This window comes from Mus musculus, chromosome 8, assembly GCF_000001635.26.
Source record: "Mus musculus strain C57BL/6J chromosome 8, GRCm38.p6 C57BL/6J".
NCBI lineage: Eukaryota > Metazoa > Chordata > Mammalia > Rodentia > Muridae > Mus > Mus musculus.
The window spans coordinates 58,786,540-58,809,766 of record NC_000074.6 but is presented as its reverse complement, the minus strand read 5'-3'; the positions used below and the strand labels follow the sequence as shown (position 1 = coordinate 58,809,766).

General features: G+C 36.3%; 1 protein-coding gene and 1 non-coding gene across 4 annotated transcripts in view; one reads left to right on the top strand and one right to left on the bottom strand.

The window, feature by feature from the left end:
* Galntl6 (UDP-N-acetyl-alpha-D-galactosamine:polypeptide N-acetylgalactosaminyltransferase-like 6) overlaps positions 1-23,227 on the top strand; it is a 1,140,043-nt gene that overhangs the window by 102,765 nt on the left and 1,014,051 nt on the right. The gene's annotated exons all lie outside the window — the stretch shown is intronic.
* On the bottom strand, positions 7,740-7,883 carry LOC115487053. Its single transcript, XR_003947693.1, has one exon. It is a non-coding gene; the product is annotated as a small nucleolar RNA SNORA48 (small nucleolar RNA).

The window sequence follows — 23,227 nt, the reverse complement described above, 5'->3', positions numbered from 1 at the left end:
TTATATGTCAGTTTGGGAGAAGTTTCCCTGAGGTGCTGAGAAGAAGGTACATTCTTTTATTTTGAGGTTAAATGTTCTTTAGAGATCTGTTAAATCTATTTGGTTCATAACTTTTGTTAATTTCACTCATCTCTGTTTAGTTTCTGTTTCAATGTCCTGTCCATTGGTGAGAGTTGGGTGTTGAAGTCTCCCACTATTATGATGTGAGGCTCAGTGAGTGCTTTGAGCTTAGTAAAGTTTCTTTTACAAATATGGGTACCTCACATTTGGGGCATAGATGTTCAGAATTGAGACTTCATCTTGGTGGATTTTTCCATACGAAGTTTAACAAGAAGGATGGCCCAAGTGAGAATGCTTCAATACCACTTAGAAAGGGGAAGAAAATAATTACAGGAGACAGAGGAATGGTGAGATCTGGGTAGATGAGAGGAGTAGGGAAAAAGGGCATGGGGGCAGAATTAGATATCAGGGAGATAGGAGAGAAGCCCAGAGGATGAGGAGAATGAATAGAAATATGTAACTGTTTGGGGGATGGGAAGTGGAGGAATCTCTAGAGAGTCCCAGAGACCAGGGATATAAGAGGTTTCCAGGACCCAATGGGGATGCTCAACAATGGGGTCATGGAACTGGAAGAGCCCATAGCAGATAGACAGAACCTCCAGTGGAGGAATGGTGCCACCCACCTACCTTCAAAAATATTGACCCAGAATTGTTCCTGTCTTAATGAAATGCAGGGCCGAAAATGGAGCAGAGACTGAAGGAAAGGCCACCCGGTGATGGGCCCAACTTGGGATCCAGACCATGCTCAGGCACTAAACCCTGACAATATTTCTGATGCCATATTGTGCTTATAGACAGGAGCCTAGCATGGCTGTCCTCTGAGAGGATCTATTAGCGCCTGATTGAGACAAATGCAGATACTTACATCTAACTATTAGACTGAAGTCAGGAACCCCTATGGAAGAACTAGGGGAAGGGTTGAAGGAACAGAAGGGGATGACCAACACATAGGAAGAAAACAGTATCAACTAACCCAGACCCTTAAGAGTTTCTAGAAACTAAGCAGCCAACCAAAGAGGGACTTACACCTGGCCTTCTGGCACGTATGTAGCAGCAGATTAGCCTGTACCAGACAGACTAGCCTGTCTGATAACAGTGGGAGGTGATGCTCCTAATCCTGTAGAGATTAGATCTGATACCTCAGGGAAGAGAGAAGATGGGGAATGTGAGGTGGAGGGGTGGGTAAGGTGGTTTGGTGGGGGAACGCCCTGTCATAGGTAAAGGGGAAGGTGTGAAGACCTCTGGCAGGGGGAGCAGGAATGGGGGTTGGTTAACATTTGGACTATAAATAAATAAATAAAATAGATAAAAATCAAAACAAATTTATAACCCCCTCTTAGAAGTTTGTTATATCATAATAAATATATGACACAAAAAACATACAGGAAGTACTAAGATTTTTAGATTCATATATTACATTAATTTCTTTTTAAGAAGAATTACTGTTAGTTATATATTTTATATATTGATTATAAATATATATCAAAAGTCATCAGTGTAAATATTGAAATAGAGCAAAGAATTTGTAGTCGTATCATATGTTTACTTTTATCTCTATTTTTATTTCTTTTTTATGAAGGTGCTACATGCTCAGTTATAATTATAATAGTTCTTATGACAGGGCAAGAAGGAATCTATCATTTCATGTTGGAAATGCTACTTGTGGAGAGAGTTACTTCAAAGCCTGATAGACGCTTTCATCTAAACTGTTGGAAATGTACCGGAATCAATCAGACTCCTTGGATGATGAAAGCACCAAAAAGACAGGTGCTCTAACACATAAGCTTGACTCATACTCTGACTTTTATCTTATTAAGTCTTTTCTACATTTTTCACGAATGACTCCCTCAATATTTTTAAGTCTCAAGTCAAACTTTAAGTAAGTGAATCTTTACATTTTTTTCTTCATATGCATCCTAAGGACACTTTTATTTCTAAAAGTTTGACTTGGATCTTATTTTAATAGTAAAGTGATGTTAATTTTTCTTTCACATACAGTGTGAAAGAAATTCAGAATGTACAATTTCTCTTTCTCTCACCTCTCATCTTCTTTCTTTAGTATAAATAATACTTTGTTATAGATACATAGGCTCCTGGATGCTCCTCTACAATGCCAGGCCTTCCTTAATTGATAAAAATAAGCCCAAACAAACAACAGGAATAAAATGAAATGAGCATTCAAGGCACAAGAGAAGAAAAATGCCTTTCTAATCTGTTCCAGAAAGAGTTTGGATGCATAGCTGGCTTGAGTCAGTATTTACTTCCAGAGGAAGTAAAGCTTTCCTCTGGCGCTTTCTCAAAAGAGAATGCTGGTAATGAAACTGGTAAATATGGTTCTATAAATACTGAAGGTTCAAGATTTCAGATCATTAATGTTTTATAGTAATGTAACGAGTGATTTTACTCAAGCAAAAGTTAGCTTGGTAAGACAGCTTCTAATTCTTTTCCTAGATATTTCTTAGTTATCCTTGCTTTTCTTCACTACTACCTAGCATATTTACTCATCTGTTGGTTCTTCTGTAGGAATGAGAGTTCAAATATAGAAAGGCTGATAAAGGACTAGAAAGATAATTCATTGGTTAAGAGCATCTATTGCTCTTTCAAAGGACCCAGGTTCAATTACAAGCCCTTACATGATTGCTCACCACCATCTGTAATCCATTTCTCGGGGCTACATTAACCTTTCTGGCCACTAGGAATGTAATGTATAGCCACATAAGCAGGTAAAACATCTTTATACCTAAATATAAGAAACATACTGTAGCAGAAGGTTAGGTCTGTGATTTTAAAAAAGCATAAAAGTCATAAAAATGTTTATATAATTAATTAAAAATTATAATGAAAAATAAAATAGCAGAATTCATGGCAACTAACTTCAGACACATAACATAACGAACTCATCTGTTTAGAGAGAAATAAGAAATATAAGAGATAAATAGATAATTTATGATGAATTTACATAAAGTAATTTTAATGTTAAATTTTTTTTTGTAATTTATACAGTTTTCAAAATCCTTATACTGTTTAATACTACATTTACTCCCCATCCTTTTTCTTTGGTTATAAATTATAATTCCAGAGTGCACCCATGTTGGTGGTATGTGAGTAAGTGTGTTATATTAATTATGCATGGCATTTTGGTTGGTATACTTTTTTTCTTTTATTATGATTAGTTTTAAAATGCATATTCTCAAATAAAATACATTTAAATTAGTATCTTCCTTTGCCGTTGCCAATAATAATTATTATTAATAATAGAATTAATAATAATTTTAAATTTAATTAGAAATAACTTTTGATAAAACATTATTCTACCACCAATCCATTCTAATCGCTATTATTTTATAAACAATTTACTTCCTAAAACTATTTATTTATTTACTTATTTATTTTTATTTTTATTAGATATTTTCTTTATTTACATTTCAAATTCCTAGTTTCCCCTCTGAAATTCCCCTATCCCCTCCCACCTCCCCCTGATCTCCAACCCACTCACTCCCATTCCTGGTCCTGGAATTCCCCTATACTGGGGCCTAGAGCCTTCACAGGACCAAGAGCCTCTCTTCTCATTGATGACCAACTAGGCCATCCTCTGCTACATATATAGCTAGAGCCACAAGTTCCACTATGTGTTTTCTTTGATTGGTGGTGTAGGCCCCAGGAGCTCTGGGGGTACTGGTTAGTTCATATTGATGTTCCTCCTATGGGGCTTCAGTCCCCTTCAGCTCCCTGGGTATTTCTCTGGCTCCTTCTTTGGGGACCTTGTGCTTTGTCCAATGGATGACTGTGAGCATCCACTTCTGTATTTGCCAGGCACTGGCAGAGCCTCTCAGGAGACAGCTACACAAATGCCATCCCAGGCTACTTTTTATTATTTTTTTAATTTAAATTATTTTATTTGATAACATTCTAGTCATTGTCCCTCCTCAGTCCCCCTTCCCGGATTTCCTCATCCCATTCCTCTTCTCCCTTGCCTCTGAGAGGTTAACATTTTATTGATTCTTTTGAGTTTCATATCATGCAATAATCCCGTTCATTTTCCCATCCCCTCATCCTTACCCTTCACCCTTGTAACTTCCCCCACCAAAATAAAACATACAAACAAGAAACAAACCACCCTTGTAACCCCCCCCAAATAAAACATACAAACAAGAAACAAACCACAGCATCAAAGAGTAGAAATCTTGGAAGCTAAATTATGTCACAGTGTGCCACACAGTATATCCCCCTGCTCACACATCTTCACTTGCAAATGTTCATTGCAATGAGTCATTGGTCTGGTTCCAGACATCTGGTCTCTATGACACCATCAGTGTTGGATCTTCACCAAGACTCCTCCTGATTATCCTCTTGCTGCCCTGTGTCATGCTGATCTTGCAGCTTTGGAACACCAGGACTGGAATTTTCACAGATCCCAACCATTTGCAAATTGTTTGCTTTTGAAGTGGGCTAATTCAGAGTCCTGGATCTGGGCATGGGTGGTAGCTGAGGTGTTTGCTCTGTAATCTCTCCCTTATCCAGATCTCCAGGGCAAAATCTAGCAAAGCTCCTGCTGGATCACCCAATGCTGGCATTGGCAAGAGGCATGGTCAGACCTCCTGCTCTCACCCTTGTATTTCCTGTCAGGTTCAGCTCCATTGTATTTCCCAGGCTAGATGCAGGGCCCTCCCCTCCCAGTGCTATGGCCAGTGAGGGATCAGGGCTAGTTCTCCAACTCTCGTAACCTCAGAGTCAGCTCTCCCAGTTGCCTCAGGAAGGGAGGAATAAGTAAACAGAGTACATCTCCCCTACAACCCAGGCTACCCCAAGGCAGACATGGTGCACAGCCAGCTCTTTCCTGCTCTATCTTCAGAGATTGATGGCTGAGCTGCTCCCACTCAACCAGGTCCAGCACTACTGTGCTACCCAGGCAAGATGCAGGGAACACTCTCCCAGGTACTGCAGCTGATGGGGCAAGGGCAGCTCTCTTGCTCTCATGACTCTGTTGCCCCCGCCCCCCGAGAGGGGTTCTCCCTACTGCCACATATAGTGTCAAGGTGGGGAGGGGGCAGGCATCATACTGGCACCCATGCCACCTCAGGGCAGATGAGTGACTGGCTCAGCTCTCCCTAGTTCTAGTCCTCAGGTTGGTTCACCTGCACTTCAGCCATCAGGGCCAGCTCTGTAATGCTATCCAGGCAAGGTTCAGGCCCTACTCTTCCAAGTGTTACCAGTGATAGATGGGGCCAGTACTCTTGAGTCCTGCATCCAGTGATGGGGAGGAAGTAAACATGGTGTACTGGCTAGTTTTGTGTCAACTTGACACAGCTGGAGTTATCACAGAGAAAGGAGCTTCAGTTGAGGAAATGCCTCCATGAGATCCAACTGTAAGGCATTTTCTCAATTAGTGATCAAGGGGGAAAGGCCCCTTGTGGGTGGGACCATCTCTGGGCTGGTAGTCTTGGTTTTATAAGAGAGCAGGCTGAGCAAGCCAGGGGAGGCAAGCCAGTAAAGAACATCCCTCCATGGCCTCTGCATCAGCTCCTGCTCCCTGACCTGCTTGAGTTCCAGTCCTGACTTCCTTTGGTGATGAACAGCAGTATGGAAGTGTAAGCCAAATAAACCCTTTCCTCCCCAACTTGCTTCTTGGTCATGATGTTGGTGCAGGAATAGAAACCCTGACTAAGACAAATTGGTACCAGCGGAGTGGGGTATTCCTGTGACAACCTGACCATGTTTTGGGGAGGACTGTGGAAGGACTTTGGAACTTTGGGCTTGAAGATCCATCCGTTGTTAAGAGCTCTGTCGGATGTTGTGTAGGAGCTTGCAAGGTAACGTTGAGAACACTGCAGAAGATGGAGGTCTGGTTTGTGAAATTTCAGAGGGAAAATTTAAGACTCTTTTCAGGGCCATTGCTGTTTTGATTGTGAAGATTCTGTGTAGTTCTGGTTAGCTGGGGCTGAAGAATCAGCTGTGATTAACAAGATACCAGAACTACCAAAGCAAAAACTTTGCATTACTGGGACTATTGATGCTGGTTAGCTGGAGCTAAGAAATTAGCGGTGATTAAGAAGAGACCAGCATCATTGAGGTGACATCTTCTGGGAAGTGTTTTTTGAAAGCACAAAGACGCTGTGTTCCAGAGATAGCCAAGGTTGTACTCCTGCTGCAGTGGGACTTGGTAATGTGTAAGGGTCACCCAGGTGGTACTGGTTTTGAAGGCATGAAGGGGTCACGCAGAGCAGCTGAGGCTTGGCACTGTGAGAGGCCATGGAAGGCATTGGTGAAGGTGCAGCCTAAGTTGCAATTGACGGTCCAGGACTGAAGGGGTCATGCAGTGTTTTGGAGATGCCAGTACCATGAGATGACCACCAAGAGCAGCAGCAGCAGTGGAGTCCAGGCATCTGGAGCCTAGAGGATGACGTGTGTGCTACAAAGGGCATGGCTGGAGAAGTGACCCAAGCCCTTGGAGGAGCCCAGAAGATTGTGAGTTGGATCCCAGACATTGGATGGTTAGAGATTGACTTTTGCTTTTGATTGTGACTGTGCTCTGATATTTTCCCTCTTGAAGGAAGAAACTATTTTAGTGGAGCCCACAGTTAAGAGATTTTTAATTGTAAAAAAGACTTTGGATTTTAGAAGATACTGGACATTTTAAAGGGATTGACTTTTAATATGTAAAGACTGTGGGACTTTTAAAGTTGTTTAGATCTTGGGGATGAATAAGAAATTAAGGGTTGAGGCTTACTAGTGATGTGTTTGTGTGTCAAGTTGACAAGGGGTCAATTGTACTGGCTAGTTTTGTGTCAACTTGACACAGCTGGAGTTATCACAGAGAAAGGAGCTTCAGTTGAGGAAATGCCTCCATGAGATCCAACTGTAAGGCATTTTCTCAATTAGTGATCAAGGGGGAAAGGCCCCTTGTGGGTGGGACCATCTCTGGGCTGGTAGTCTTGGTTTTATAAGAGAGCAGGCTGAGCAAGCCAGGGGAGGCAAGCCAGTAAAGAACATCCCTCCATGGCCTCTGCATCAGCTCCTGCTCCCTGACCTGCTTGAGTTCCAGTCCTGACTTCCTTTGGTGATGAACAGCAGTATGGAAGTGTAAGCCAAATAAACCCTTTCCTCCCCAACTTGCTTCTTGGTCATGATGTTGGTGCAGGAATAGAAACCCTGACTAAGACACATGGTCATCCACATTGTCTCTGACAGCTATGCCAACCAGAGACATCCCATGTTTTCTAGTAGTAATATGAGCCATAGAAATCGATACAGACCCACTGCTGATGCATAGCAAAGGACTCAGACATGGCCCTCAGCAGCAGATCAGGCTGGGACCTCACCATGGCTTCAGATGGTGGGGCTGGCCACTCACAGCACTCACTCCTTTCCACCCTTTAATCTTCAGTTCAACCTCTCTTCACAATGCTTAAGTTGCTCCACTTCTCTTTCTCTTCCATCTGACCACCACATACTCCTTCTAATAGCTCCTGCTCCAGAATGGCCAAGTGACTGTGGATCCCAGGCTGACATCTTTTATCTATGTTTCAGGGTATGACAGTAAGCAGGTGTCTATGGCACTGTCCACCAGTACAGTAAGCTGGAGGGCAAGTCTGTGTGTGGCATGGTGGTCCACACGTATCTGTCTTCCTCCTGTTGCTCTGTGCTGCCTGAATTTGATTTGATTTGACTTGATTTGATATTTATTAGTCCTATGCATAAGACAGCTTTGGCCACCAAGCCAGGCTTCAAGCTAGGATGAACAAAAGACTACCATCTGCTCCACTCCTGACTAATATGAGAACAACATCACCAACAAGGTGTCTCTTTGCCCAGTGGCTGGGGGGGCAATCAATTATGTTTTTTTCTTTAAATATTAATTCTTTAAAATTTCAAACATGAATGCAATTTATTATTTTTCAAATGTCATAAGTGCATACATTGTAATTTGATCATTTTCATACCTGACTCTTCTCCTTTGCATTACTCAGCTTCACCTTCCCAGTCTCCCAACATCTTATACTTTCCTTGTAAATTTTTATAATATTTCTTTCACATTTTGAGATTAAGAATGTAGTTCCAGCATTTCACTCTAAGTTTTCTCTCTTCGGAGCTTTCATATACACCTGCATGCTCTTTTCTCAATTCATGACATCTTCTTTCCCTAAGTACACAACTATAACCTGCTCAGTCCAAGTGTAGATCTTCCATTTCAGTTGATCACATTCACAGTACTTTATTCTCGACACAGTGTGTCTCTGCATTAATCACTGTCTGCTACACAAAGACACATGTTTGATGAGACCTAAGATCTGCACTTACGTGTGGATATAGAGATAAAGATTTAGAGGGATGTTGGAGATACCATGACCCAAGCATGAGCCCTTGGACAGATTCACAGTAGCAGACATGTGCTTTCTTCTGTGAAGTAGACCTTAAATCCTACACTACTCTCTTGCCCTGATCTAGAACTTATTTCTATATCCACCCAAATCATATTCATTGTTGTATGCTTGTTTCTTTGCTTGCTTTGTAATGTATCCAATGTCGTAAACTAGTATATAAATGCTTGCTATTAGATACTAATTGTATTTCACTTTGGAAAATTCACACTGTACAAAGTTGAGCTAATCCAAATGTGTCTCACTAGCTATACTCATTAAGAAAATTATGGAAATAAAAATACAGTATATCACCTACTTACTTGTAAATATTTCCACACAATTACTTCCTAACAACAGTATTTGCTATTTCTTAATTTCTTCTTTAGAATTTGGCATCTAATTTTCTTTTCTCTGGTCACTCCAGAAAAAAAATTAGAAACCAGCTGAATAAGTTAAGCTCCTCCAACCCATATAAAACCATTGTGCTGAGAATTCATAAACTATAATTCAGTGCACTGAAGGATAGGTGTAAAACTTTGGTATCTGTTCCTCCCCACTTGCCACTTATACCTATTAAATGCTCGTCTTCTTTTCTTTCCTCATTAAGTTTATACTTTTGTTAAAATGCTGAATCTTAGACAGTTATATATCATTTTATCATTGTCATAGTTTGAATATACTTAACCCAGGGAATCATACTATTTGGAGGTATGGTCTTGTGAGAATAGGTGTGTCACTCTGGGTCTGGATTTTAAAAACTCTCATCCTAGCTGCCTGCAAGTCAGTCTTCCACTAGCAGCCTTCAGATGAAGATGTAGAACTCTCAGTTCCACCTGCACCATGCCTGCCTAGATGATGTCATGCTCTTGCCTTGGTGATTATGGAGTGAACTTCTGAAACCTGTAAGCCAGGTCCAATTAAATGTCATCCTTATAAGAGTTGCCTTTGTCATGGTGTCTGTTCACAGCAATAAAACCCTAACTAAGACAATGATATTCAACCAGATGAACCATATTAGATAAAAATGAAATCACATTCCACGAATTGTTTAGCACATTCTTCAAAAATTTATTAATATCATCTTCAAAACTTAAATTGTTTATCTGATAAATGTTAATAGTTCTTTAAGAATATTCTTTAAGAATAGTTCTTTAAGATAGATATTTTACACTTGGAAGAACAAGAACATAAAAATTTTATAACTGTAAACAATATATATATATATAATCTATTTGACAAGAAAGGAGATGAAACCTGTTAAACATAAGAAATATGAATTAGATATGGTGAAAGTGAAATCACACCTAAACTGAAGAGAAATGTTTTAAACTAATTTTTACACTGTTGCTTAGAATGAAGCTCCCCTGTAACTTTGAAAAATGTACCATGGCATCATGTCAGTAAAATGCTCTTGTGGCTATATTGTTAGCTATAGAAAAGGCTGCATTTCACATAGGAGCAGTGTCTGTGGAGCTGTCTCTTCTAAACTTACCTTTATTAGAAGGAAATACTGCAGGGTATACCTCTTGAATACCCCTAACTCTTTCACAGTTGGCTACCAGCACAGTACCAGATCTTCTACTGCTGGCTTCTAATTATCCTTAATTTTGTTTATGAATGGAGTTGAGAAAATGATTAGACAAGAGTTAGCATATTGAAGTGTATTTTAAGGAAGTTTTCAGTTTTGTATCCAATTTCACAAACATTTGAATCCATACTGTTGAAGGAGTTTACAAAATATCTTCTTTATAAGATATAATTGCACCAAATATATTGGTTGTTAAAGTGTCTTACTTATTCAATATTTTATGGCAGAAATAATTGTATATGCTTAGAATGAAGAAGAGGAGAGATGAGACAAAAAAGAGAGAGAGACCATATACCTTTAATTAGGAATACAGAGGTAGAACATGAGCTGCCATCTTAGATTAATATAGTTTGTCAGATAGTGTGAATGCAATAAGTAAATAAGCAAGGATAGATGGATATATTGATAGATGATAGGTAATAGATAGATAGATAGATAGATAGATAGATAGATAGATAGATAGATAGATAGATATAAAATTTCCAGTAAGTCAGGGAATTATAATTTCAAGAACTAAATTTTGATTATCAGGTAAAATTTACCTAAAATTTAGGAGAAAATGTTCTAGGTTCCTTATAGATACAAAAATTGGAGGTAGGTTATGGCTTAGGACATTTGAGAAAGATTAAAGAGACAACAGGGTAAAGAGTAGGAATGCAGAGAGTTTAGATAAAATCATCCAGGTCATTTAAAACTTTATAGAAAACAATGCAAAGTGGTTATCCCTAAAGTCACATACCTAAAATGAAAAATTGACTCAACAATCTATCTATCTATCTATCTATCTATCTATCTATCTATCTATCTATCTATCTATCTATCTATCTATGTATGGAACCACAAGAAACTGAAGCACTTTTTTTTTTTTTTTTTTGTTAAAAAGTTTGCAAGATTTCCTTGTTGTTGACTTGCATTTGAGGAACAACAACAACAACAACAACAACAACAACAACAACAACAATAAAAACCAGTATTTATGGATTTCCCCAATAGAAATGTTGAATTATATTAAATCTAGTATTTAAAAATTCTTGTAAGAATCGGTAAATAGGTTTAGATGACATTGAAAAGTTTCTGCATAGCAAAAGACACAATTAGTAAAATCAAGAGATAGTGTACAAGAATAGTTCAATACTTTCTATCCATTCCCTTATCTAGAATTCAGTGCTATAGTTTTGGAGGATGATTGTTAAATATAGTTCTCAGTGTCCCTAAAAGAATAACAAAGTAATTTGAGAAGATTCCAATATTTATCATTGTCATTTCAATATAACACACTTTGATTTTAAGCATCAAATTTGGTTTTTGCTAATTGAAACTGATATTATTGGGAAGTCAAGACTTGGACCAATGGCTATAAACAGATGACAGTCAAAGGGAACAATATTAGTTAGTACAGAGAGAAAAGTCTTATCAGTTACATGACAGAGTGGTATGCCATCAGTACACTGAACTGAACACATTGGATCCAGTATGACTTGTATGTCAATATTAGTTCACATTTTTCTGGTAACTTCCAAATATCATCATTCTTACAGTGCCTTCTTGAAGCTTTTCCTCATGATTCATTTTTAAAACAATATTCAGTGAATCTTCATGATAACACTGTGACATAGCAATCTTTAATATAGTTTCATACTCTTAAGTGACGAAGATGATGAAGTGATAGGTGGTATAGTCAAAGAGCTAAAGAGACCATTTTAAATGGAACCACAGACTTTCTTCAGCACAGAGGAATATGTGTCTTCACTTTAGGATTGCAAGCCACAACTTAGAGGGTGGATCTTAACCATGATTACTGGGATCCAATCTAAGAAGTAAACTTTAGAAATAAGTGAAAAATCCAAAGATGACATTCTACTTGTACCAACTTCCTATTTTATTTTAATGTCTAATAGAGGGATAGTAGGGAAATTCATTGTTAAATTATACCATAATTGAACTCAACAAATCATTTTTCATTTTGGTATTGATTGAATATGTTTGACAGCAGTGTAGTAAGGGATACATATTCCCCGTGACATCTCATAGTTCTTGTATTTGTTCTACTTATTTGAATAATTTCTACCAACATTTGTTCAAGTTTGTATATATCTGTGATGTTTCTACATTCCTCTTGCAGATATTTGCAGCCCTCTCTCAGAGGCTACTACTGCCCAGCTTTCCTGCTTTTTATTTATCACCACAAGGTTGCTTTGTTCACTGTATAAATTTGACTCTACTTACTGCTTCTCAAACCAGCCTGACACATTTTCTGTTTCCTCTCTTTTTTCCACTCGACTGGTGTTTACCAATCTTTATACCCCGCATTATTTCAGAGCCATCAACAGAGGCCTGGAGTGTTACTCAGTTTTAGAAATGCTCACTGAACGTCCCTGACGATGCCTGTGTTTAGTCTGTCTTCTAAAGGTGAATCTGTGATCTGCTGATACCTAAGTGTAGAGATAGACATTCAGAAAAATAGCAGCAACACAATGACCATGTTGGATTTTCTTCCTAAGACACAAACAACTAGATTTGTGAGCAACAGTGTCTCTGCTCCTTGATACAACTCAGTGAGTGGTTTTAGTAGCAATATCACACTATCTTCATGCCTAGAATAAAGGTGAATTATAATAGAAGTAATAGGTAGAGGAGTACTATTTCCAATAAACATCTAGGACTGTTCACTGGAGTTTTAGAACCAATTAATCACTAACATTGACTAATTTAAATAGAATATACTCCATTCAATTCAAAGGTGGAGGGGGGCAATATGGCTGTTTTAAAGGAATCTCTGATAGGTATCCTCCCCCACCTCCCAGAAAAATATACTTATTTTCCCACACATGTATATGCTTGAGATTTCTAAGTCTAGTCCTTTGATTAGGCACTATTTATCTTCCAAGAATGATACATAAGTTTAGTATTTATTCTTTACTCCCTGTTTCTCTTATTAAACTTTGCATCATCACCCTCCCTTGCAAACATATCAAATGCAGTCTAATAAGAGAGGAGTGGGTGAGGTGGGTTGAAATTATCATCTACTTTGTAACTCCTTTCACTTATCTATAAATGATGCAAAACCATGTGCCTGAATTAATATGACTGTTCAGAGAAATAAACATGTAAAATATGTTGATGAAAATTGCAAGTAGAAAACTTAAACAACACTAAAACAGACCAATAGAAAATCAGTCTTCCTACTCAATGAGTGTGCAGCACACATTTCTCTGGTTTTGTGTCTTTTAATGCATAAATAATTCATCTCTATCTATACTCATATCCATATCTATATTTGTATCTACAACCTATATCTATATCATCATATATGATTTTGACTATATTCATATTAAACAGAAAGCCATACAATAAAAATAATATTAGATGCAAGACTTTACATCATTCCAGTCTTAGAGTTGGTAGAGTCAAGTGGATTGTGTGTGTGTGTGTGTGTGTGTGTGTGTGTGTGTGTGCCTGTGATGCTTATATAGTATATATTAATAGTACAAATAGTGGTTTTCTTTACCATATTTTCATGAACCCACATATTTTGATGTATTTGAGGTGTCAGGTTTCTTAGGATGAAAGAAAAAATAAGCCCCACTCTTATTCTTACCAAAATGCAATGGCATTTTGTTTGAATTCCTAGCATTTCCAGTTCACAAAGCATTTCTTCAACTCTGACTGCAGGTGGTTGGTCAACTGTACCTTGACACTTTGCAGTGAATGGGCATCCTACCAGCTTTCCTTCTTAAGATCCTCTACTCTGGCAGGATTCCATTGAGTAACCTACTTTGGAAATGAGTGAGTAGGTTATTTCAGGATAGTCTTGTTGGAAGTTATATTTGTATTTATAGAAAGTGACTATTTGAATACTAAAATCATTTTCTAGTTCATCAGACATGTATTTTGAATTCAAAATCAATATGACTTAACAGAAAGTAATGATCTAAATTTAAGTTGAATCAATTAATATTGAAATCTCAGATGAATACATTCACTATTAACTTATTTGTAAAAAGTATCAGAATTCTTCTGACATTTTGTTCAAGGTTCTTTTTTTCAAATTTGAATCTCAGATTTAAAGAATTATGAAATGACAGAGAAAGAGTGGTAAGAAGAATCTTGCTTTATTCACTTCGACATTACTTGCTGCATATGACAGACTGCAGCTCCTGTCTTCTTGTCATGGGATATGTATACAATGTGATGTGTCTTTAGTGAATGAAATAAAACTAATGCTGAAATAGAACCAAATTTTCAACTCATACCTTTATGTTATTATCTAGTTAATTTGTCTCCCTAAAGTTCATTTTAGGAAAACTCAATTATATTGCATCTTTAAAATATTAGATTTCTTATTAAATGGGATAGTTGATAATACTTCTATTAATTTTATTTAGTTCATTATGTTATATGTTATTTTATACATTAAAAATTATATAAATTAACTCATAATAAATATCAGATATCTATTTTAATACCGAATAATTTTATTGCATTATAGCATAACAAGCAAAGTGATTAGGTCATTCATCCATTGAGGTAAATATGTCATGTCATGTTTAGCTGAATGATATTTAGGAATATATGGCTGTTTATATGAAACTATTCTAATTTACATTTAATACAAATGGTTTAAATAATTATTAATGATTATCTTTGTTGTATTTATAGTTCTTTTACTTTCAGAGCTGGTTTTTTTCCAGGTTGTTAAAATTATTTTGAAGTTTTGAAAGTAAAGTCTCAAGCTATAACCTAGTGAATACCTCTGTCCCTGTTGTCCATAGAAAAGGTGAATTATGCTCAGGAGAAACCAGGAGATGTGTTAAAATTCTAAAGAAAAAGAATTATTGCCCTTGGTCATTATCAACTGTGAACAGCTGCCGACAGAAACTGAGCCAATGGGTCCACAGAGCACCTTTCTAAGACTTATTCCATCAGAAACCAAATTGAGTCACCTGGTAGCTGAGGTTTGTCAACAAAACAGGGATTGTGAGTGCATGATTCTTCAAGGAATTGGTCAAAGATGCTAGTCACTTTATAGAAAAAGAACTTCCAGTCCTCTTGGCATAATTTTATAGGTGTGTGTCCTCAAAAATGTTACTTTTAAATGAATGAATAGTCATGAAAGGCTGTTTAGAGAATAAAGGGATATACACAGCATAGAACTATAGTAAATTTTGCTAATATGTTACAAATCCCTCCCATCATAATTAAGAACACAATTACACAGTAAGAGAATAAAGTATGTCTGATAATATGCATATGTCTGAAATCTACATACAAGATTACTCAATAACTTATATGGAAATGTTCAATTAGTGCTATCTGAAGTTGGATTTGTAGACTAGTGCCAATATCTCTTATTAGTTAGCTAGAAAACTTGTACTCCCAGGCTCCTTCAGATACCAGTAAATCATCCTTCATTTTAGCACATTTCCCCATATGGTGTATCATATGACATCATTAATGAGAGTGTTTATGAGTAATAAATATGTTTATGAAGCACCAAGATCCAAAGCTAGAGGATATGAACAGAAGGAAAACCAGCCTTAGATCATCTATTCAGTTTAACTTATTTCTAATTATGTTGCAAATATAGCAATTTGATTTTAAAAGATTATTCCTCTTTATATAATATTGCAAATGTGGAAAATATACATTTATGTTTATGTGTACATACACACATAAACACACATTATATATATATATATATATTGAATTGAAAAATTATAATTCAAGACCTGAAATAAACATATAATAAAGTGTTAATTATTAATTTTATAAAATAAATGTGGATATTCTATTTGTTATTTATTCATTTTTGTGGCACTAGGAATGAGCCCAGGGGGACACATATGATAAAACCTTTACCATTGAGCTATATCTCACTTCATTGTCCCTTGCAGACTGTTTGTTTTTCTGTATTTAGGTTGTTTTACAAAGTATCTCACTAAGTCACTAAACCAGGTCTTGAGCAGCAATTCATGCATTGAGACAGTGTGTGTGTGTGTGTGTGTGTGTGTGTGTGTGTGTATGTGTGCACACAAATGATAGCTTTCATATGTTTTGTGTTCTTTTCCTTGTAATACTTTTAAGATGCAAAGACCAAAATATGTAGTCTCCATAATCAGGAAATCACTTTTAATCATTCATTGCTATTAACTAATTTATCAAACATTATTAAAACTTATACCACAAATAAGGAACTAAATTAAATACTTATTTATTTATTATTTGCCTGTTTATTATTGGTTAATTGAGAATACCTTGTTTGGTATAAGATTATAAGAACTATTAATTTTTTGGTATATCACTTGATATAAGGATAGCAGCTAACAAATTTGAAGATAAAAAATTTTTGAAGATAAAAATTGATTATATTACCTAAACTGTTTTGTGATTGATCTTCATTTTATCATAAATGTTGCCTAGGGGTCATATAGAACTAATTCTGTGAATGCTATGCTTTGGATTCATTGTCCCATCCCTTTGCCATATTCTTTAACACATAATTCATGAGCACAGAGATAGCCCTCACTACCCATCAAGTCTTAAATTAGGTCACAGGAGTCTTCTTTTTAAATGTCTCTCAGCTCATTTCTCCTGACTCATGTCCACAGCCATTTGAAAATAAACTGGCATGCATGCCTTATGTCAGGAGGCAGCAAGACTCAAGTGTCTCAATTATATACTCATGAGACCAGGCAGATGAAAGGCTTAGAGCACTAACCTGGTCTGTGATTTATTGTTAAAATACTACCAAGTGGATGTGAATTCAAGGTCATTTAGACAGCAATACTAATGTGCAGGGCAGGAATGCACATTCACTTAAAAAGGCTGACTACAGATGCCTGTTCACTTTGGTGAAACTAGAAGGGCTACAGATATGGACTGCTCAGTTTCAGGTTTCTATTATTTGTTCACCTAGTATCTTATAGAGAGAAGGCTAGGTTTCCATACTTTTATATTTCTTTACAGTGGCTGTGGTAACCAATTGTTCTTTCAATCAGTACTGTAGCTGTTTTGCAAAAGTGTAAGTCTGAAGTGTGATTCCCTGATTCGTTTTCTGGACTTCCCAATTCTGACCCAAGAATGTCTATCATGACCGATTTCCACAAATCCTGGTAAAAATTTTCAAACTGAACAGCAGTTCTAGTCTCATAAAGCTTAAAAGAACATGCTGCCATTTTTCTGCTTGCACTGGGGATAGAAGGTTAAAATAGGATAAGTAAACACAAAAAAATAGGCTAGACTGCTGGGCAGTGGTGACTCATGGCTTTAATCCCAATGCTTGGGAAGCAGAGGCAGGTGGATTTCTGAGTTGGCAGCCAGGCTGGTCTAAAGAGTGAGTTCCAGGACAGCCACGGCTACACAGAGAAACCCTGTCTCAAAAAGCAAAATACAAAACAAAACAAAACAAAACAAAACAAAACAAAACAGGCTAGCCTGATCTCTGTATAATGCTGTAATGACAATATGGGAATATGGGATGTTTCATACAGTAGTGTACACAGTTTTTGGGAGTAAATGCCCGTCAGAATTGTGACTGGAACTTTCACACTTAAAATCCTACAGAGAACAATCAAAGGAGGGAGATATATGTTGATAAGTAGAGATACGGATATGACTTTTAATTTTTACTTAGGAATAAATATTGGTATTATTTGAGCAAATGTCAAAATGTAACACAGTATAATAACAATGTAAAGTAGGATTTTGTAAATAATACACAGAAAGTATCCAATGTGTAGGTACCCTAGTGTTAGTACATAGAAAATAATAGAAAAAAAAAAAGACTAGTGGTCTCTACGTTTACTTATAAGTTCCTCCAATTATTGATGAATTTGTATATTAATGAGAAAAGATTTATGCAAAAAAATGTGGCCTCTTTTATTCACATACACAAATATGCCCTTTCATTCAAAAGTTGTCATTTAATAAAAGTTTGGAGAGAATCCAAGGACAATATGAATGGACCAAGTGGATACAAAACCTGTCATTTGGAAAAGATGTGCAACATCCTTCCAAAGTAGGCAGCATCGGGTTGCTGACTTCCTCAGCAAGTCGTAGATGCAGTTGCACAGACATCTGCTTCAGTGCCCGGTCTCCATTTCCTCTCTAGCCATTATGATTTAGAAACGTAAACTTCCACATCAACTTGACTTCTGTAAAAACAAGGTTTTGTGTGTGTGTGTGTGTGTGTGTGTGTGGTTGATATTGTTTTCTTTTAGACCTCAAGAACAAAATGTATAATGCTTGTAGTATAATCAATTCAGTCTCAAAATTTATTCTTCTCATGTGCAATAATAAATCACTATGCAAAACATTCAGTGATGCTTGTGGGGATACAGTACTGGCATAAAGAGGCTGCTATGACCTGGGATTAATGAAAATAAAGGCCAATAATATAAAATCATGAGAGAAAATACTGGAAATCCTATTTTTGTGATGAAAAAGAAATAAAGCCAAACAGTGTCTATTTAGTACACTCATCTCCTGTCTAAGTCCTCAGTGAGCATGTGCGTTCTTTCTTCTTGCAATGGTGAGGAAACACTGTGGTCTCTGCTTTTGACTTTCTAGCATCACTGAAGTGACAATAGAAGTCATTCTATTTATCTCATAGTAGATATTAGCTCGTGGCTATACCATATCTTTAAGTCCAGTCTCCAACAATGCGTGATAAAAATTTCAGCCTGAGCCTACAAGACCACATTTCACAATGTAAGCACTTGCGATGAATCTCAAAATCAAACCCATTTCTCAATTCATGTTCTTATCTGTGGAGTAAAGAATTCTATAGCCTTTACTGCTACATGGACCAATTGTTTCCCCACTATAGCTCAGAGTCACATGCCAAACAGCACTCAGAAGCTTATGAATATTTTCTGCATTAAAAAATAACATAGTTTCTCCAATAAGAGTTTGTCTTTAAGGAAAAAACCTCACTGTTTTAAATTGTTAACAAACAATATGAACTTTTCAGAAGATTCAATATTGCTCTTTATTAATTTAGAGTTAAATTTCAAAAAATTCTCACTTATCTATTGTTGTTATTGCATAAACTAATAGTTTTGAATGTATATTAAAAGGTCTTAAAGATTTCTTAACATCATAAAAGTATTGATTTCTGAAAAATTATACCAGTCGATTTCAAGAAAACATGAATTGTATAAACTCAGGTAATGTTTTCCTGAATAATCAACCTTTCCTTCAGATCCTGATTGTTAAAAATTGGGACGTTCTTACAAAAGCAGTCATTTATTTTTCTCTAGTCCTTCCCTTTATTTTAATTCTCTCTCACCAGGTAAGTGAGTTCAAACTACAGTGTAAGTTCCCAAGATAAACAGTGCCATGATTTTTTTTTAACAAGAAATTTTCAGAAATAAAGAATACACTTAAACACAAGTTAAAACAGAAAAACAAATAGATTTCTGCAATGTCCCATGACTGGTCGGAAGAACTATCATTTTTCTGTCTTATTTTAGTTACTTTTTGACAACTAAACATTGACTATAACTTAGCAGGAAGAAGCCCAGTAATTATTAAACAGTCGCATGTCTCTGAACCTGTGAAATAGATACACTTGTGGTTAATCTGACAGGTTTTTTTTTCAGGTACTTCTTCCTGTCTTGCCACATGCCATGAATTAATAAACCTAGTTATTATTTTAGAATAAAGGCCAGTTTTACATGTAAGATTCCAAATGCATCAAAGATGTCGAGGAAAATTAATTCATTTTTAATTGCGTGAAATTTAAACTCCTCTATTTTTAGAGTGTCATGAAAGTCCAAGTGTTAGAAATTTACAAATACTGTTAGGATTTTTCTGTATTTTTCTATCCCTAGGTCTCAGCCCAAGGCAAAATTTAGCTTGAAATAGGAGTTCCTTCCCTCCCTTCATACCTCTGCAACAATTGGTGAATACGGAGTTCCTCTGCTCTTTGCCTTTAGTTAAGAATTCTGACTTCTGGTCCAACCTTTCTATTATACTTCAGAGCTACCTGTCACACTCACCTGACATCCCCTTGCATGATATTACTGTGTAATGTTCGACCATCCATGAAATTGTTTTACAAGGTTGCTTGCATGAGAATTCAGGGAAGCATTAGTTTTTGATATCCAACATGATACCATCAAGAGATTGGCTTGGATTTTTATGAAAAAGAAACCCACTGTATAGGGTGAATTCATTTCAAAAGTGAAAACTGGATTTGTGACTACTCTGAAGATAAAGCTTACTATCTTTGGGTGGGGCAAATGCAAGGTTTTATGGCAGATAAATACAAATTAAATTGTTATTTATCATAAATGTAATTAGTGATGGTCACAAAAATAGAATAACTACAGTCTCTGAATGGCCTTTCCTTCAGTCTTTGTTCCACTTTGTCCTTGCATTTCCTTTTGATAGGAGGAATTCTGGATCATTATTTTTGAGGTGGACGGGTGGCCCCATTCCTCGATGACTCTTAAGTAGATATAAACTAACATGTTTTAAATAATAGCTTGAGAGCTATAGATGGCTTGTTTGCTGATAAAAAGAAGAATATTAGCACTCACAACAAACTTCTGAGTGCCCATGATGTAGGGAAGCCGTGACCTTCATAGGCAGACAGCCTTGGTGCTTGTCTTGCAAAGACTTCTTTGTTCTTTGTGTGCTCCTAGACAAATAACTTTACTTTGTAAGTGATTGGTACTCCAACCATAATGGCAGTGTTGTGGGAATTTTTTTTTCTAGACTGGTAAGTTTCTCTACTAAAATGCAGAAGCCTCAAGAGAAACACATTGTACCTCCTTCTACTTGTCTCATTAACAACTTCAATGAAATATTAGATTCTGTACTCAGGAAAGGAAAAAGAAACAGAGATTTTTCTTAATATGCTTTTAGTTGAGATAAAACTAAATCACCTTCCCTCATCACTTTCTTCTTTCAACTTCACTAAGCTATACCCCCAAACCCATGCCCCCAACTCCCGTGGTCAGGATAACCTCTTTTTCTTTCATTATTATTGCTGAACACACAGACACACCCATACATATGTACAAATATATATGTATAGTTATACATGTGTATACACATAGTTGTATGCATATACAAACATATAATATATATAATATGCATATACATGTATATGTTATATATTATGTGTACATACACAAAACCACACACATATATATGTGTGTGTGTGTGTATGTGTGTGTGCATATATATACGTATATATATATGTATATATATATACATACATATATATACGTATATATATTTACATGTATTAATAGCTTGAGAGCTATAGATATTTTTTGTTTGCTGATAAAAAGATGAATACTAACACACACAATAAATTTCTGAGTGGCCATGATGTAAGGAAGCTCTGACTTTCAGAGTTAGACAACCTTGGTATGTGTTTTGCAAAGACATTTTTGCTCTTTATGTAGTCAATATATAAAATATATTCCAGTCTTTTTGATGCAGCCATGTCTAGTAGAGATTGTTTCACAGCAAAATTTCTGTGTTTTGTCTGTTGTAAATTTTCTAATACTTCGACTTCCCTGAGCTATAGACACTGAAGCCATGAAATATGTGTCTAACTTGAGGCTTGAATCTTCAGATGTGTTAATCTTTTCATTATGTCCAATTGTGGCTTTCAGTGATGGTCTCCACTTGTGGTAAAAAGAGGCTTCTTTGATGAATGGTAGCTAGATTTATCTGTGGGTAAAAGGCTAAGATTTAGAACGTTTTAAAGAATTATGCTGCCCCAGCAAAGTGGCAGTCGCAGAATCTTTTCTAATGTCCATGACCTTACTAGTCACAGACAAAAATTCACTTTCATCTAGTGAGCGTTCTTGAAATTCTTAAAAGTCAGAGGTGAAAATCAGAATTTTGGATTAGTTGCTATATCCTTGTATGACTCATTTATAAAACATGAATCTATTCTCTGCCTTTGTGTGCATGTAAAGCAGTGTTTGTTAGTATATTTCACTGAATGTCTGTTCCTATCTTAGGATCTACTAGTAACTGATGGGTGCTAGGAAGGGAGACAGTTTTCTTCAGGGATACAGCCCATGAGATGTTACTTGAGTACATTGTCCTATAACTTGGACTGCAATGGCAGCACTAAGTGGACTCTGTGAACTTTTAAAAAATGGATACGTCATATTACAGGTACAAGCATCAGGGCATGGGAGAAATTAGAAGATAGGAATGGGAAGTTGTTTTGATCTTGATCAAACAGATTATATACATAGAAAAATTTGAAATAATACATTATCATAGAAAGAATAATGTCTCTCAATATAAAACTCACTATTTTAGGTAAACGTAAACATTTTACAAAATAAAGGTCAATGGAGGAAAATTAGAAATATACAAGAGTAATTAAAATTATGGTTTCATGATACTCATATATAGTTACCTTAGGAGATGTCTCATATTTAATTAATTATATTAGGATATTTTATATTAATATTTCTTTGTATTCATATTCAATTCATTATAAGAAGAGATATAATCTATGTTTGTCTATAAACTTATGGTTTTAGTGAACTTCCAGTTTCTGAAACAGCTATAAAATAATAAGTTTACATGGAGATGAATTTATTTTGGAGAGTTCAGCCATCAATTGCTCCTCTTGCTTTCGCCAACCAAGTGCATGTTGGTGGGACCACATGGGGAAAGCCTATTCAACTTATAGACAGAGAGAGGAAGACACATGGGTGATATCTCAAAATCACCTAAAACCCTCTACTAAGACCACCTTCCTGAACTCCTTCCCACTAAACCCCATTTCAACCATTTTCTAGATGTACCTCTTCCAAGAACTATGTGTTCAATATACAGACATTTGTGATATGTGATATTTTATGACTAGTTTCATTACTCTCTCTCTCTTTCTCTCTCTCTCTCTCACGTGTGTGTGTATGTGAGTGTATGTGTGTGTGTGTGCATGTACATATACACATATATTTGCATAGACAGGAGGCAACAAGCCAACTCTCATTGGTCTATAGCTTACCAGTTAATCTTCACTGACAAAGCAGTGAGACTTAGTGATCTACCTAAATTCACGTTCCCAGAGCCAAGATTATAGGTTCATGCTCAAATGACTAGCAATCTTATATGAAGTATATGGATTGAACCTGGACCCTTATGTTTACAAGTCAAGCACTTTCACAACTTAAAAATATCCTTGGCCTTTTAAGATCCACAATATAGCACATTGCTGTGAATATACGTT